Source organism: Callithrix jacchus, chromosome 19 (assembly GCF_049354715.1).
Source record: "Callithrix jacchus isolate 240 chromosome 19, calJac240_pri, whole genome shotgun sequence".
In the NCBI taxonomy this organism is placed as follows: Eukaryota; Metazoa; Chordata; class Mammalia; order Primates; family Cebidae; genus Callithrix; species Callithrix jacchus.
The window spans coordinates 11,438,280-11,451,550 of record NC_133520.1 but is presented as its reverse complement, the minus strand read 5'-3'; the positions used below and the strand labels follow the sequence as shown (position 1 = coordinate 11,451,550).

At 38.5% G+C, this 13,271-nt stretch overlaps 1 protein-coding gene and 1 pseudogene across 6 annotated transcripts in view; one reads left to right on the top strand and one right to left on the bottom strand.

Moving 5' to 3' along the window:
• The window catches only part of LOC128930216 (spermatogenesis-associated protein 17-like), an 80,490-nt gene extending 70,636 nt beyond the window's left edge, over positions 1 to 9,854 (top strand). For 3 of the 6 annotated variants that reach the window (XM_078356567.1, XM_078356565.1, XM_078356564.1), the window contains 2 exons: positions 6,369 to 6,607; positions 7,099 to 9,854. The gene's annotated coding sequence lies outside the window, so the exon portion shown is untranslated. Of the gene's footprint in view, positions 1 to 6,086; positions 6,608 to 7,098 lie in introns of all 6 variants that reach the window. The other 3 variants (XM_078356566.1, XM_078356562.1, XM_078356563.1) reach the window with 1 other exon arrangement.
• Positions 6,338 to 11,240, bottom strand: LOC100395182 (ADP/ATP translocase 2 pseudogene; annotated as a pseudogene).
• Between the last annotated feature and the right edge of the window lie 2,031 nt (positions 11,241 to 13,271).

The following is a 13,271-nucleotide window of genomic DNA, read 5'->3' as shown; positions in this document are numbered from 1 at the left end:
AACTGGTGATCTTCAGCTGTTTGTTTATACATGAGCCTGAGAAATTTAAGTGATGACTTTAATGTATGCATACATAAGCAAATGTTGTTGACTGACAGGCTTTGTTTGATTTTAAAGTGATACAATGAAGAGGTGACTCACTAGGGTACCTCCAAACACCAGGTCTTTCTTTAAGAAGTATTTTTTCTTCAAAGAAGAAATTTCTAATGATCAATGGAGGGAATAGATTCTCCAGCTGTGTTTGAGTGAAGGGGGAGAAATGGGCCTGTGCTTCACACCCGCAGGTTACTGGACTCTGAGGCCTAGGCTTTTTCTCTCAGTTTTTTCAGAAAACACAGTTTTGATCCCTCACTTAGGAAATCAGAGCTTGGATGCTGGCATCTTCTGTGTGTCTGTGTAAAGAAACAAAAGTGTGTAGCCATTGTGCTTTTGAAGCCCAGGGTTAAATTTTAAAATTGCAGCAAAACCACAGTGGGATTCTAGACCTCATGATCTGGAGAATAGTGCTCTTTCCAACATATTACACTACTTCACATTTACAAAATGAATGAAATGAAAGATCTTAGAGAATAGAAGTTCCTCAGTTGGACTACATGAAGTATCCAGTGTTAAATTCTAGATGAACATTGTTGAAAAAAATTTCTATCACAGAAAACAACCAGGAATTTTATGGGGATTGGAAATCACAAAGATGTGGCCTAAATTGGAAAATAGATGCCTAAAGGAAGACATGATATTGGCCTTCACATTTTTCTGTTTTTGAGACAATGTCTTGCTCTTGTCGCCCAGGCTGGAGTGCAATGGTTCAATCTCAGCTCCAACTTTTGCCTCTCAGGTTCACGTGATTGTCCTGCCTCAGCCTCCTGAGTAGCTGTAATTACAGGCACCCACCACCATGCCCAGCTAATTTTCGTACTTTTTTAGTAGAGATGGGATTTCACTACGTTGTCCAGGCTGGTCTCGAACTCCTGACCTCAGGTGATCTGCCCACCTCGGTCTCCCAAAGTGCTGGGATTACAAGCGTGAGCCACTGTGCCTGGCCAGCCTTCACATTTTTAAGAAACATTGCTGGGGCACAGTGGCTCACACCTGTAATCCCAGCACTTTGAAATGCTGGAATGGGTAGATCACCTGGGATCAGGAGTTTGAGACCAGCCTGGACAACATTAGTGAAACCCCATCTCTACTAAAAATGCAAAAAATTAGCTGAGTGTGGTGACAGACACCTGTAATCCCAGCTACTTGGGAGGTTGAGGCAGGAGAACCTTTTGAACCCAGGAAGTGGAGGTTGCAGTTAGCCGAGAATGAACTAGTGCGCTCCAGCCTGGGCAACCAGATCAAAACTGGTCTCAAAAAAAAAAAAAAAAGGCCAAAAAACCCAAAACAAAACATCATGCACTATATTTCTGAAGAGGAAAAAAATTAGGACAAATAAGTAGATTTGAGTTTAACATGAAAAATATGTTTCTAATAATGCGAGCTGTTCAATAATAGACTGACTTATACTCTGACGGAAGGATTTATCTAAAATGTCAGGACATAGGTAGAAAGGATTTCAGCATTTGGTGAGAAATTAGAAGATTTCCAATATCCCTTTAAGTCTTAGAAAATTTGCCTAATGTGGTAATAAATATATTTTAAAAATAAAAAAATCTGTGTATTTATTCACAATGAAACTCAAAGTGTGTAGAATCCCCTAAAAGTGCAAGAAACATTTAAATGAGATTAATCTATCATAAGGAATTTTGTACCATAAATATATGATATAAAATTATCACCTACCATGACCAAGATGGATATGATAATACATGTAAATCAAGATGTATACAAACATACATTACATTATATGTTTAAAATCTAAAGTTAAAAGTGTTCTATTCTAACTATCATGAAATATAAAAAAATCTTTACAGTATTAACAGATGATGATTGAAATATCTTTTTTACGCCTGAAACATAAAGGTTGTTTTGAGTTTTCAAAGATAGGGACCATTATCTCAGAAGTGACAATACTTTTACAAATTACTAAATTGACCTTTCAAAGTTTTGGAGAAGAATGACTAATGGATTTATCATTAATATGAACATTATTCCAATTTTAATCTTATATTAAAGAGTTCTTAGATTCATCGACATGCTTGCCAAAATGCTAATAGCCAAGGTCTATTAAAATGCATTATCAGCCTTTTCATGGTCTGTGTAGTGCTGATGAAAGATCGCATTTATGAGAACAACTTCCAGTGCTTCAAGATCCCTAGGCAGTTGTCATAGTGCCATTGACTGAGCTGTGTGCTTAGTTTCCTTGATTATTCTGAAATCCATACATTCATACACTTAGCATTTCATGCAAAAAAAAAAAAAACAACAAAACTTTTCTGTGCCTATTGCTGTTATTTTTATGGGAACAACTTCGAGTTGTACTATAAAAAAATTCTCTTAGATCTTAAAATTCTCAGTTTCTTTCTCAGACATTGTATTTCCTCTGTTACACTGTCAGTGTTTCTTCCCGGTGATAAGAAGAAGAATCCAGAACTAACAGCTAACTAACAGCTTGCTGTTTCGCCAAAATATTTATATCAATATTTGTGTTAAATGCTGTCTTTGTAGTCTGCTAATTTGCATTTGTTTTCAAGGATAAAGCAAAAAAAAAACTTTAAAAGTGATGTTTATAAATATGTGTCTAGTTTCTAGGGAACTCAAAGCAAAAGATTTGAACATAATCTCTCATCCTTATCATGACTAGCTGGCCGCTTCAATATGCTCACCATCATACTTTTTAGGAAATCTTGCTCTGGCAGAAAAACACATAGAACCAACAAGTGCAATAGGGTAATGACAAACCTGAAAAAGTAAATTGAGATCACCTCTGCACCGGGGAAACACAGCACTAAAGATTTTCAGTTTTCTGGAGTTGAGTCTTTTAATATATTAAGCTATCTAGGCAGCATGTTTCCAATTGTGCTTTAATTAAGAAAGAAATAGAAACATGAAAGAAATCAGTATGCCCTTTCAGACTGCTAACCTGTGCAGCACCTAAACATCAAAGCAGCAACCTAGGGTAAAAATGTACAGGGTGGTGTTTGTGTCTGCTCTCCTTTTGCAATCACATAGCAATTCTTCAGTACTTTCACCAACTTCATTTTAAATTCACAATTATTATTAAGTGGAATAATAGAAATGCAAATGATAATCTGGAATATATCTAGGCTGTCATCATTGAATAGATGCTTGCTGATAAAATATTCCTCTTTAGACACATGAATAATAACTACTGAGAATAATAACTGAGTAGTTACTGAAGTGGCATAAACATAAACAAAAAAATACTTTAATTACAGACATTAAACATTTCTGTATGTAGGTATAGAATACATATGTGTTCTTGGTAAATAATAAGAGAGTGATCCATCTGGCGTGTTATAATCAGAAATGTCATGATTATGAGGTCAAACATTTAAATGTACACATTTAGACATTGTAAACAAGGACCAACTCAGTAAATGGAAGGCAGTCACAGTAAGTCATTTATTTAGCACCTATTGTGTGCATGGTGTGTTATATGTTATCTATCCGCACAAATCTCCTTTTGGGCTGTGTCTTTTTACATTTCAAAAATAAAAAAGAAAATTCCGGGTTTGAGTAAAGTGTAAGGGTGGGTCTCAGTCTTTTTTTACACAAAACCACATTGCATCTTTATACTTTGAATTATTGCAAGTTCTATTGTTCACATTTTAACTGAAGCATATACGGTAAATAACTAGGCTTATGTTAAGATCCATCCTAACCTCTTTATAAATTGCCTTCTCTGCCATTGAGGCTAGAAAACTAAAAAAATTACTTTCATACATTTCCTTGTTTGTAGTCTTACCCGTGTGACTTGGTCATTGCCAATGAGATAAAAGAAGGATATTAAAAGTAACAGAACTTAAAATGTGAATTTGGCTATTGGGGATAGTTGGGTGCTAGATCGGAAAACACTAATTCAGTCAGGTACAGTGGCTCACACCTGTAATCCTAGCACTCCAGAAGGCTGAGACAGATGGATCACCAGAGGTTAGGAGTTCGAAACCAGCCTGGCCAACATAAATTAAAAAAAATTAGCTGGCAAGTTGGCGGACTCCTGTAGTCCCAGCTACTTAGGAAACTGAGGCAGGAGAATCGCTTGAACCCGGGAGGCAGAGGTTGCAGTATTCTGAGATCACACCACTGCATTCCAGCCTGGGCTATGGAGTGAGACTCCATCTCAAAATAATAGTAATAATTATGTTAATCCTTATGTAAATTTTTTTTACAAATACCATTTTCTCTACCATGTGATGCAGATCATTATCATTTGAAATAATAGGTACTTTTAAGAATATTGGTGTGTGCTGCCTCCTCCTTGACCCTTTGAGCAAATTTCTGTGAGGAACAGATGAACTTGGACTAGAGGTTGCCAATCTGCCAGTAGAGATAGAAGTTAATCACTGCTTTGCTGACCGAAATGCTCAACATGGACAATATGTTTCTGGTTAATAAGGGTCCTATCATTTGGCACCTTAAAGTGTTGAAAAACGCAACTGCTTCTCCCTCCCAAACTAATGAGGTCATAAGCGGCGGCTATGAAATCTAGAGCTTTAGCTAGAGATAAACCTCAGGACTTCACAAGTGTGTGACTCCAAGGCAAAGATCAGATTAGGAATGTTGTTTTGTCTAATAATGGCTGAGCAATTCAGAACAGCTCTCCCCCTGCTGACATCTAAGCATCAAAGAGCTATCAATATAGTAAATAATTTACTAGCCAAGGCACAGGAGAAGATGAGAACTCAGATATGAGTCTAGGCCCAAAACCGCTTTAGCCCTATGGTCATCTGCCTATCTACCTGAAAAACAGCTGTTCTTTTGGCTGCACTGTAGGAGCAGGAGGAAAAAAACTGCAAGTCATGGCAACCAAAGGTAAAAACTCTGATAACTTTTTTTTCTTTCCGCCAGAATCCCCAAAACCCAAAACCTTAGAGTAAGTAATAATGGAAGAAAAGTAGATTAATATGGGATTTGGAAGCAAACTGCTAGTTATCCTGGTAGTTTAGATAACTTAAAGTCTTGAATTTGAACTTAGAAGGTCCCAGACTGATAGGAACCAGGAACCTGACAGAAATATTTGAAAGGCATCTCTCAGGGAAGATGCTGTAATTCTAGCACTAAGAGTACTAGAGTATTCCTCCAAAGTATTTTCCAAATGCAGTGGCCAGCAAAACAAAGGTGCCAGGGAGTTAGAAAAACAAGATGGGAGGAGGAGGAAAAGGAGGAAGAAGCAATCAGTCAATCTTCTTATGTTTAAAGAATAAAATCCAAGCTAGAAATATTGGGAACTTCTGCCCAGAGGATGAGGAGGAGGAAACAATCAGTCAATCTTCTTATGTTTAAAGAATAAATTCCAAGCTAGAAAAATTGTGAATTGCTGCCAGAAGAAGGAAGAGTATGAGGAGGAAGAGGAGAAGGAGGAGGAGGAGGAGGAGGAGGACACAATCAGTCTATCTTACTATGTTTAAATAATAAAATCTAAGCTTGAAAAATTGTGAATTGCTGCCAGGAGAGAGAGGAGGAGGAGGAGGAGGAGGAAGAGGCAGAGGAGGAAGAGGAAACAGTCAATCTTATTATGTTTAAAGAATAAAATCCAAGCTAGACAAATAGTGAATTGCTATGAGGAGGAGGAGGAGGAGGAGGAGGAGGAGGAGGAGGAAACGGTCAATCTTATTATGTTTAAAAGAAATAAACCACATCTAGAAACATTATGAATAGCTCCCAGGAGGAGGAGAAGGAGGAGGAGGAGTAGCAGGAAGAAACAATCAGTCAATCTTATTATGTTTAAATAATAAAATCCACTCTAGTAGAATTGTGAATTGCTGCCAGGAGGAGGAGGAGGAGTATGAGGAGGAGGAAGAGAAAAAGGAAACAATCATTCAATCTTATTATGTTTAAAGAGTAAAATCCAAGCTAGAAAAATTGTGAATTGGTGCCCAGAGGAGGAGCAGGAGGAGGGGGAGGAGGAAAAGGAGGAGAAGGAAACAATCAGTCAATCTTATTATGTTTTTTTTTTATTTTAGATATTTTTATTTCTCCAAATTTGATATTTATCAGGAGTGACTGAAATAAAAAATATAATTGAGTCCCATCATCATCATCATGGAAATGGCTTTAAGAGAAAACTGGTCAGATGAATATTATTGCTTCCCATTTTCAACCAGTAAATAGTTGCCACAGATAAATTGACAGCCAGGAGTCTGTCGAGAATGCTCAAGATATGTTATATAATACAACATGCCTGTTCACCGGGGGAAAATTCCCAGGAAATAACTTATGTGTACTTCTTGATTCCATCATACAAGACAAGTACAAAAGCACCACCTATGCCTCGGAGAACATTGGACCATGCACCCTTGAAGAAAGCTTTGCCTCCTTCAACACGAGCAATCTTCCTCCAGCAGTCAAGTGTGCCTGTGTACATGATGTCAGTTCCTTTGCGCCCCGACTACATCATCATGCAGCAGCGAACAGTGTCAAATGGATAGGAAGTCAACCCAGCAACAGCAGTGACAGTCTGTGCGATCATCCAGCTGATAACGATGTGAGTATTCTTGGGATCTGGAAGCATTCCCTTTGCAGTGTCATAGATACCGAAGTAGGCAGCTCGGTAGATAATAATACCCTGCACAGGCACATTAAAGCCTTGGTACAGGCCCTTAATCCCATCAGATTTGTAGATCTTAACCAGGCAGTCGCCGAGGCCTCGGAATTCCCTTTCAGCTCCGGCTTTAACCACATCTGCTGCTAGACGGGTACGGGCAAAATCAAGAGGGTACACAAAACACAAGGATGTGGCCCCAGCAGCACCGCCTGATGCCAGATTCCCTGCAAAGTAGCGCCAAAACTGGGTCCTCTTGTCCACACCACCCAGGAAGATCTGCTTGTATTTATCTTTGAAGGCGAAGTTAAGGGCCTGGGTGGGGAAGTATCTGATGACATTAGCCAGGTTACCGCGCCAGAAGGACAGGACTCCCTGCTCCTTGGGAATATGGACCACACAGTCTATAATACCCGTGTATTGCTTATCTGCAGTGATCTGCTTGCTGGCATGCTGTACCTGCAGCAGCAGCTTGACCCGCTCGATGGGCGCTACCGCCGTCTTGGAGATGGCTGCGGCCACTCCACCTGCCAGGAAGTCCTTGGCAAAGGACACAGCGGCATCTGTCCTGTTGAAAGGAAAGAGGAGGCAGGCTTGCTGCAGGACGGGACTGGGCCAGGAACCGGCTTTGACTCCGGGGGTGTGGGCAGCTAAGCCCAGTAAATACTTAACAATTGTAAATACTTCAGTTAAGTCACAAGGTAAGTTACTTATGCCCAGGTGTAAATACTTCAGAATGGAATCCAAGCTAGAGAAATTGTGAATTGCTGCCTGGAGGAGAAGGAAAAAAAAAAAAAAAAAAAAAAAAAAGAGGAGGAGAAAGAAAAAAAGAGGAGAAGAAAAAAAAAGAAGAAGAAGGAGGAGGAAGAAAGAGTCCGTCAAACTTATTATGTTGAAACAATAATATCCAAGCTAGAAAAATTGTGAATTGCTGCCCGGAGGAGAAGGAGGAGCAGGAGGAGAAAAAGGGGGTGGTGGAGAAGGAAGATTAAGAATAAATCAGTAAATATTATTATGTTAAAAGAATAAAATCCAAGCTAGAAAAACTGTGAATTGCTGGACGATAGAGGAAAAGGAGGAGAAGGCAGAGAAGGAGCAGGAGGAGGAGGAGGAGGGAAATAAAGAGGAGGTAAAAAAAACAATCAGTCCATTTTATCATGTTGAAATAATTATATCCAAGCTTGAAATATTGTGAATTGTTGGATGGATGAGGAAAAGGAAAAGAAAAACCAGGACAAGAAAAAAAAGGAAATAATAAGTGAATCTTATTTTGATTAAAGCATAAATCCAAGATAAAATCATTGTGAACTGCTGTGAGATAAAGGAGGAGGAAATGGAGAAAACTATCAGTCAATCTTATTATGCTGAAAAAATTAATTCCAAGCTAGACAAATTGTGAATTGCTGTGCATTGACAGAGGAGGAGGAGGAGGAAAAGAAGGAAAAAGAGGGGGTAAACGTGGTGGTGGAGGAGGAGGAGGAGGAGGAGAAGGAGGAAAAGGAGTAGAACAAGAAGGAGAAAGAGAAAACTATCAGTCAATCTTATCATGTTGAAAGAATAAATTCCGAGCTAAAAAAATTGTGATTTGCTACCTGGAGGAGAAGGAGGAAAAGGTGGAGGAGGAGGAAGAGGAGGAGGAGGAAGAGGAGAAGGAGGAGGACAAGAAGGAGAAAACAAAAAGTCTATCCTATTAATTTTAAAGGATAAAATATAAGCAAAACAAATGGTGAATTGCTGTGCATTGGAGGAGGAGGAGGAGGAGAAGGAAAAGGAGGAGGAGGAGGAGAAGGAAGAGGAGGAGGAGGAAGGGGAGTAATAAAAGAAGAAAGTTGAGGAGAAAGAGAAAACTATCAGTCAAATTTATCATGTTGAAAGAATAAATTCCAAGCTAAAATAAATGTGAATTGCTTCCTGGAGGAGCAGGATGTGGAGGAGGAGGAGGAGGGGGGGGGGGAGGAGGAAACAACCAATCTTATTATGTTGAAGCATAAAACACAACCTTGAAAAATTGTGAATTGCTTCCCAGTAAATGAGGAGGAGCAGGAAGAGTAGGAGGAGGCGGAAGTGGAGAAGAAGAAAGAGAAGGAGAAGGCAGAGGTGGAGGAGGAGGAGGAGGAGGAAAAGAAGAAAAACAAGAAGGAGAAATAGAAAACTATCAGTCAGTCTTATCATGTTGAAACAATAAATTCCAAGATAAAATAATTGTGATTTACTGCCTAAAGAAAAACAAGGAGATGGAGGAGAAGGAGAAGGAGAAGGAAGAGAAAACAACCAGTCTATCTTATTATGTTGAAAGGATAAAATCCAAGCAAAACAAATTTTGAATTGCTGTGCATTGAAGGAGGAGGAGGAGGACGAGAAGGAAAAGAAGGAGGAGGAGGAGGAGGAGGAAAGAGTCAGTCAACGCTATTATGTTGAACGAATAAAATCCAGACTACAAAAATTTTGCATTGCTAGAAAGAGGAGGAAAAGGCGGAAACATTCAGTAGACCTTTGAGAGGAGTAGCATGTTGGCTGGGGGCTCTAGCTAGCAAGAATGTCCCAACCTGGATAGATGGTGTTCGGAAGATAAAAGATGACAGACAGAAAACGTCTGCAAAGTTCAGAAGCTATGTTTCGCCAACAACCTTATTGCACTCAGGGTCTGCTTGTAGATATTAAGGTAGAGTTGCTTACATAAAACAAAAAAGTTCTTTCGATGAGATAAAGAAGAACAGAAAGTTTTGCAAAAAAATCACAAGTCTCCTTACATCAGATAAATATAATGGAATACGTCAGTCACAAGGTAAGTTACACCCAGTTGTAAATACTTAGCAATTGTAAAAACTTAAGTCACGTGGTAAGTAAGTTACGCCCAGTTGTAAATAGTTAACAATTGTAAATACTTAAGTCACAAGGTAAGTAAGTTACACCAAGTAAATTCTAAACAATTGTAAATACTGCAGTTAAGTCACAAGGTAAGTTACTTATGCCCAGGTGTAAATACTTGAGAATGAAATCCAAGCTAGAGAAATTGTGAATATCTGCCTGGAGGAAAAAAAGGAAAAGGAGGAGGAGAAAGAAAAAAAGGAAGAGAAGAAGGAAAAGGAAAAGAAGGAGGAGGAGGAAGAAAGAATCCGTCAAACTTATTATGTTGAAACAATAATATCCAAGCTAGAGAAATTGTGAATTGCTGCCCAAAAAAGAAAAACAGGAGGAGTAGGAGGAGGTGGGGAAGAAGTAAGATTAAGAATAAATCAGTAAATCTTATTAGGTTAAAAGAAATAAATCCAAGCTAGAAAAACTGTGAATTGCTGGACGATCGACGAGGAGGAGAAAACAGAGGAGGAGGAGGAAGAAAAGGAGGAGGAGCAAGAGGAGAAAAGAGTCAGTCAATGCTATTATGTTGAAAGAATAAAATCCAGAATACAAAAATTTTGCATTGCTAGAAAAAGGAGGAAAAACAAAAAAACATTTAGTAAATCTTTGAGAGGAGTAGCACGTTGGCTGGGGGCCCTTGGCCAGCAAGAGGGTCACAACCTGGAAAGATGGTGTGTGAAAGATAAAAGATGACAGACAGAAAACGTCTGCAGGGATAAGAAGCAATGTTTCGCCAACAACCTTTTTGCACTCGGGGTCTGCTTGTGGATATCACAAGTAGAGTTGCTTATATAAAACAAAAAGTTATTTCCATGAGATAAAGAAGAACAGAAAATTTTGCGAAAAAATCACAAGTCTCCTTACATCAGATAAATACAATGGAATACGTCAGTCACAAGGTAAGTTACACCCAGTTGTAAATACTTAGCAACTGCAAATACTTAAGTCACGAGGTAAGTAAGTTACGCCCAGTTGTAGATAGTTAACAATTGTAAATACTTAAGTCACAAGGTAAGTAAGCTAAGCCCAGAAAATACTTAACAATTGTGAATACTTAAGTTAAGTCACAAGGTAAGTAAGGTACACCCAGTAAATTCTAAACAATTGTAAATACTGCAGTTAAGTCACAAGGTAACTTACTTATGCCCAGGTGTAAATATACAGAATGAAATCCAAGCTAGAGAAATTGTGAATATCTGCCCAGAGGAAAAAAAGGAAAAGGAGGAGGAGAAAGAAAAAAAGGAAGAGGAGAAGGAAAAGGAAAAGAAGGAGGAGGAGGAAGAAAGAATCCGTCAAACTTATTATGTTGAAACAATAATATCCAAGCTAGAAAAATTGTGAATTGCCGCCCAAAAAAGAAGGAAAAACAGGAGGAGTAGGAGGAGGTGGGGAAGAAGGAAGATTAAGAATGAATCAGTAAATCATATTAGGTTAAAAGAAATAAATTCAAGCTAGAAAAACTGTGAATTGCTGGATGATGGACGAGGAGGAGGAGAAGGCAGAGGAGGAGGAGGAGGAGGAGGAGGAGGAAAGAGTCAGTCAATGCTATTATGTTGAAAGAGTAAAATCCAGAATACAAAAATTTTGCATTCCTAGAAAAAAGAGGAAGAGGAAAAAACATTCAGTAAATCTTTGAGAGGAGTAGCACGTTGGCTGGGGGCCCTTGGCCAGCAAGAGGGTCCCAACCTGGATAGATGGTGTGCAGACAATAAAACATGACCGACAGAAAACGTCTGCAGGGTTAAGAAGCTATGTTTCGCCAACAACCTTTTTGCACTCGGGGTCTGCTTGTGGATATCACAAGTAGAGTTGCTTACATAAAACAAAAAGTTATTTCCATGAGATAAAGAAGAACAGAAAATTTTGCGAAAAAATCACAAGTCTCCTTACATCAGATAAATATAATGGAATACGTCAGTCACAAGGTAAGTTACACCCAGTTGTAAATTCTTAGCAATTGTAAATACTTAAGTTAAGTCACAAGGTAAGTAAGTTACACCCAGTATATTCTAAACAATTGTAAATACTGCAGTTAAGCCACTAGATAAGTTACTTATGCCCAGGTGTAGATACTTCAGAATGAAATCCAAGCAAGAGAAATTGTGAATTGCTGCCCAGAGGAGAAAAAGGAAAAGGAGGAAAAGAAAGAAAAAACGGAAGAAGAGAAGGAGAAGGAAAAGAAGGAGAAGGAAGAAAGAATCCGTCAAACTTATTATGTTGAAACAATAATATCCAAGCTAGAAAAATTGTGAATTGCTGCCCAAAAAAGAAGGAAAAACAGGAGGAGTAGGAGGAGGTGGGCAAGAAGGAAGATTAAGGATAAATCAGAAAATCTCATTAGGTTAAAAGAAATAAATCCAAGCTAGAAAAACTGTGAATTGCTGGAAGATTGATGAGGAGGAGGAGAAGGCAGATGAGGAGGAGGAGGAGGAGCAGGAGAAAAAGGAGGAAGAGGAGGAAAGAGTCAGTCAATGCTACTATGTTTAAAGAATAAAATCCAGAATACAAAAATTTTGCATTGCTAGAAAAAGGAGGAAAAGGAAAAAACATTCAGTAAATATTTGAGAGGAGTAGCACGTTGGCTGGAAGCCCTTGTCCAGCAAGAGGGTCCCAACCTGGATAGATGATGTGCGGAAGATAAAAGATGACAGACTGAAAACGTCTGCAGGGATAAGAAGCAATGTTTCGCCAACAAATTTTTGCACTCAGCGTCTGCTTGTGGATATCACAAGTAGAGTTGCTTATATAAAACAAAAATTTATTTCCATGAGATAAAGAAGAACAGAAAATTTTGCGAAAAAATCACAAGTCTCCTTACATCAGATAAATATAATGGAATACGTCAGTCACAAGGTAAGTTACACCCAGTTGTAAATACTTAAGTTAAGTCACAAGGTAAGTAAGTTACACCCAGTTGTAAATAGTTAACAATTGTAAATACTTACGTTACAAGGTAAGTAAGCTAAGCCCAGTAAATACTTAACAATTGTAAATACTTAAGTCACAAGGTAAGTAAGTTACACCCAATATATTCTAAACAATTGTAAATACTGCAGTTAAGTCACAAGGTAAGTTACTTATGTTCAGGTGTAAATACTTCAGAATGAAATCCAAGCTAGAGAAAATGTGAATATCTGCCCAGAGAAAAATAAGAAAAAGGAGGGGGAGAAAGAAAAAAAGGAAGAGGAGAAGGAAAAGGAAAAGAAGGAGGAGGAGGAAGAAAGAATCCGTCAAGCTTATTATGTTGAAACAATAATATCCAAGCTAGAAACATTGTGAATTGCTGCCCAAAAAAGAAGGAAAAACAGGAGGAGTAGGAAGAGGTGGGGAAGAAGGAAGATTAAGAATAAATTAATAAATCTTATTGGGTTAAAAATAATAAATCTAAGCTAGAAAAACTGAATTGCTGGACGATCAAAGAGGAGGAGGAGAAGGCAGAGGAGCAGGAGGAGGAGGAGGAGGGGGAGGAGAACAAGAAGAAGAAAAAGCAGGAGAAAGAGAAAACAGTCAGTCAATCTTATCATGTTGAAAGAATAAATTCAAAGCTTATAAAATTGTGATTTGCTGCCTGGAGGAGAAGGAGAAGGTGGAGGAGGAGGAGGAGGAGAAAAAGAAAGAACAACAAGAAGAAAAAAACAACCAGTCTATCTTATTATGTTGAAAAGATAAAATCCAAGGAAAAGAAATGGTGAAATGCTGCATGTTGGAGATGGAGGAGGAGGAGGAGGAGGAGGAAGAGTAGGAAACA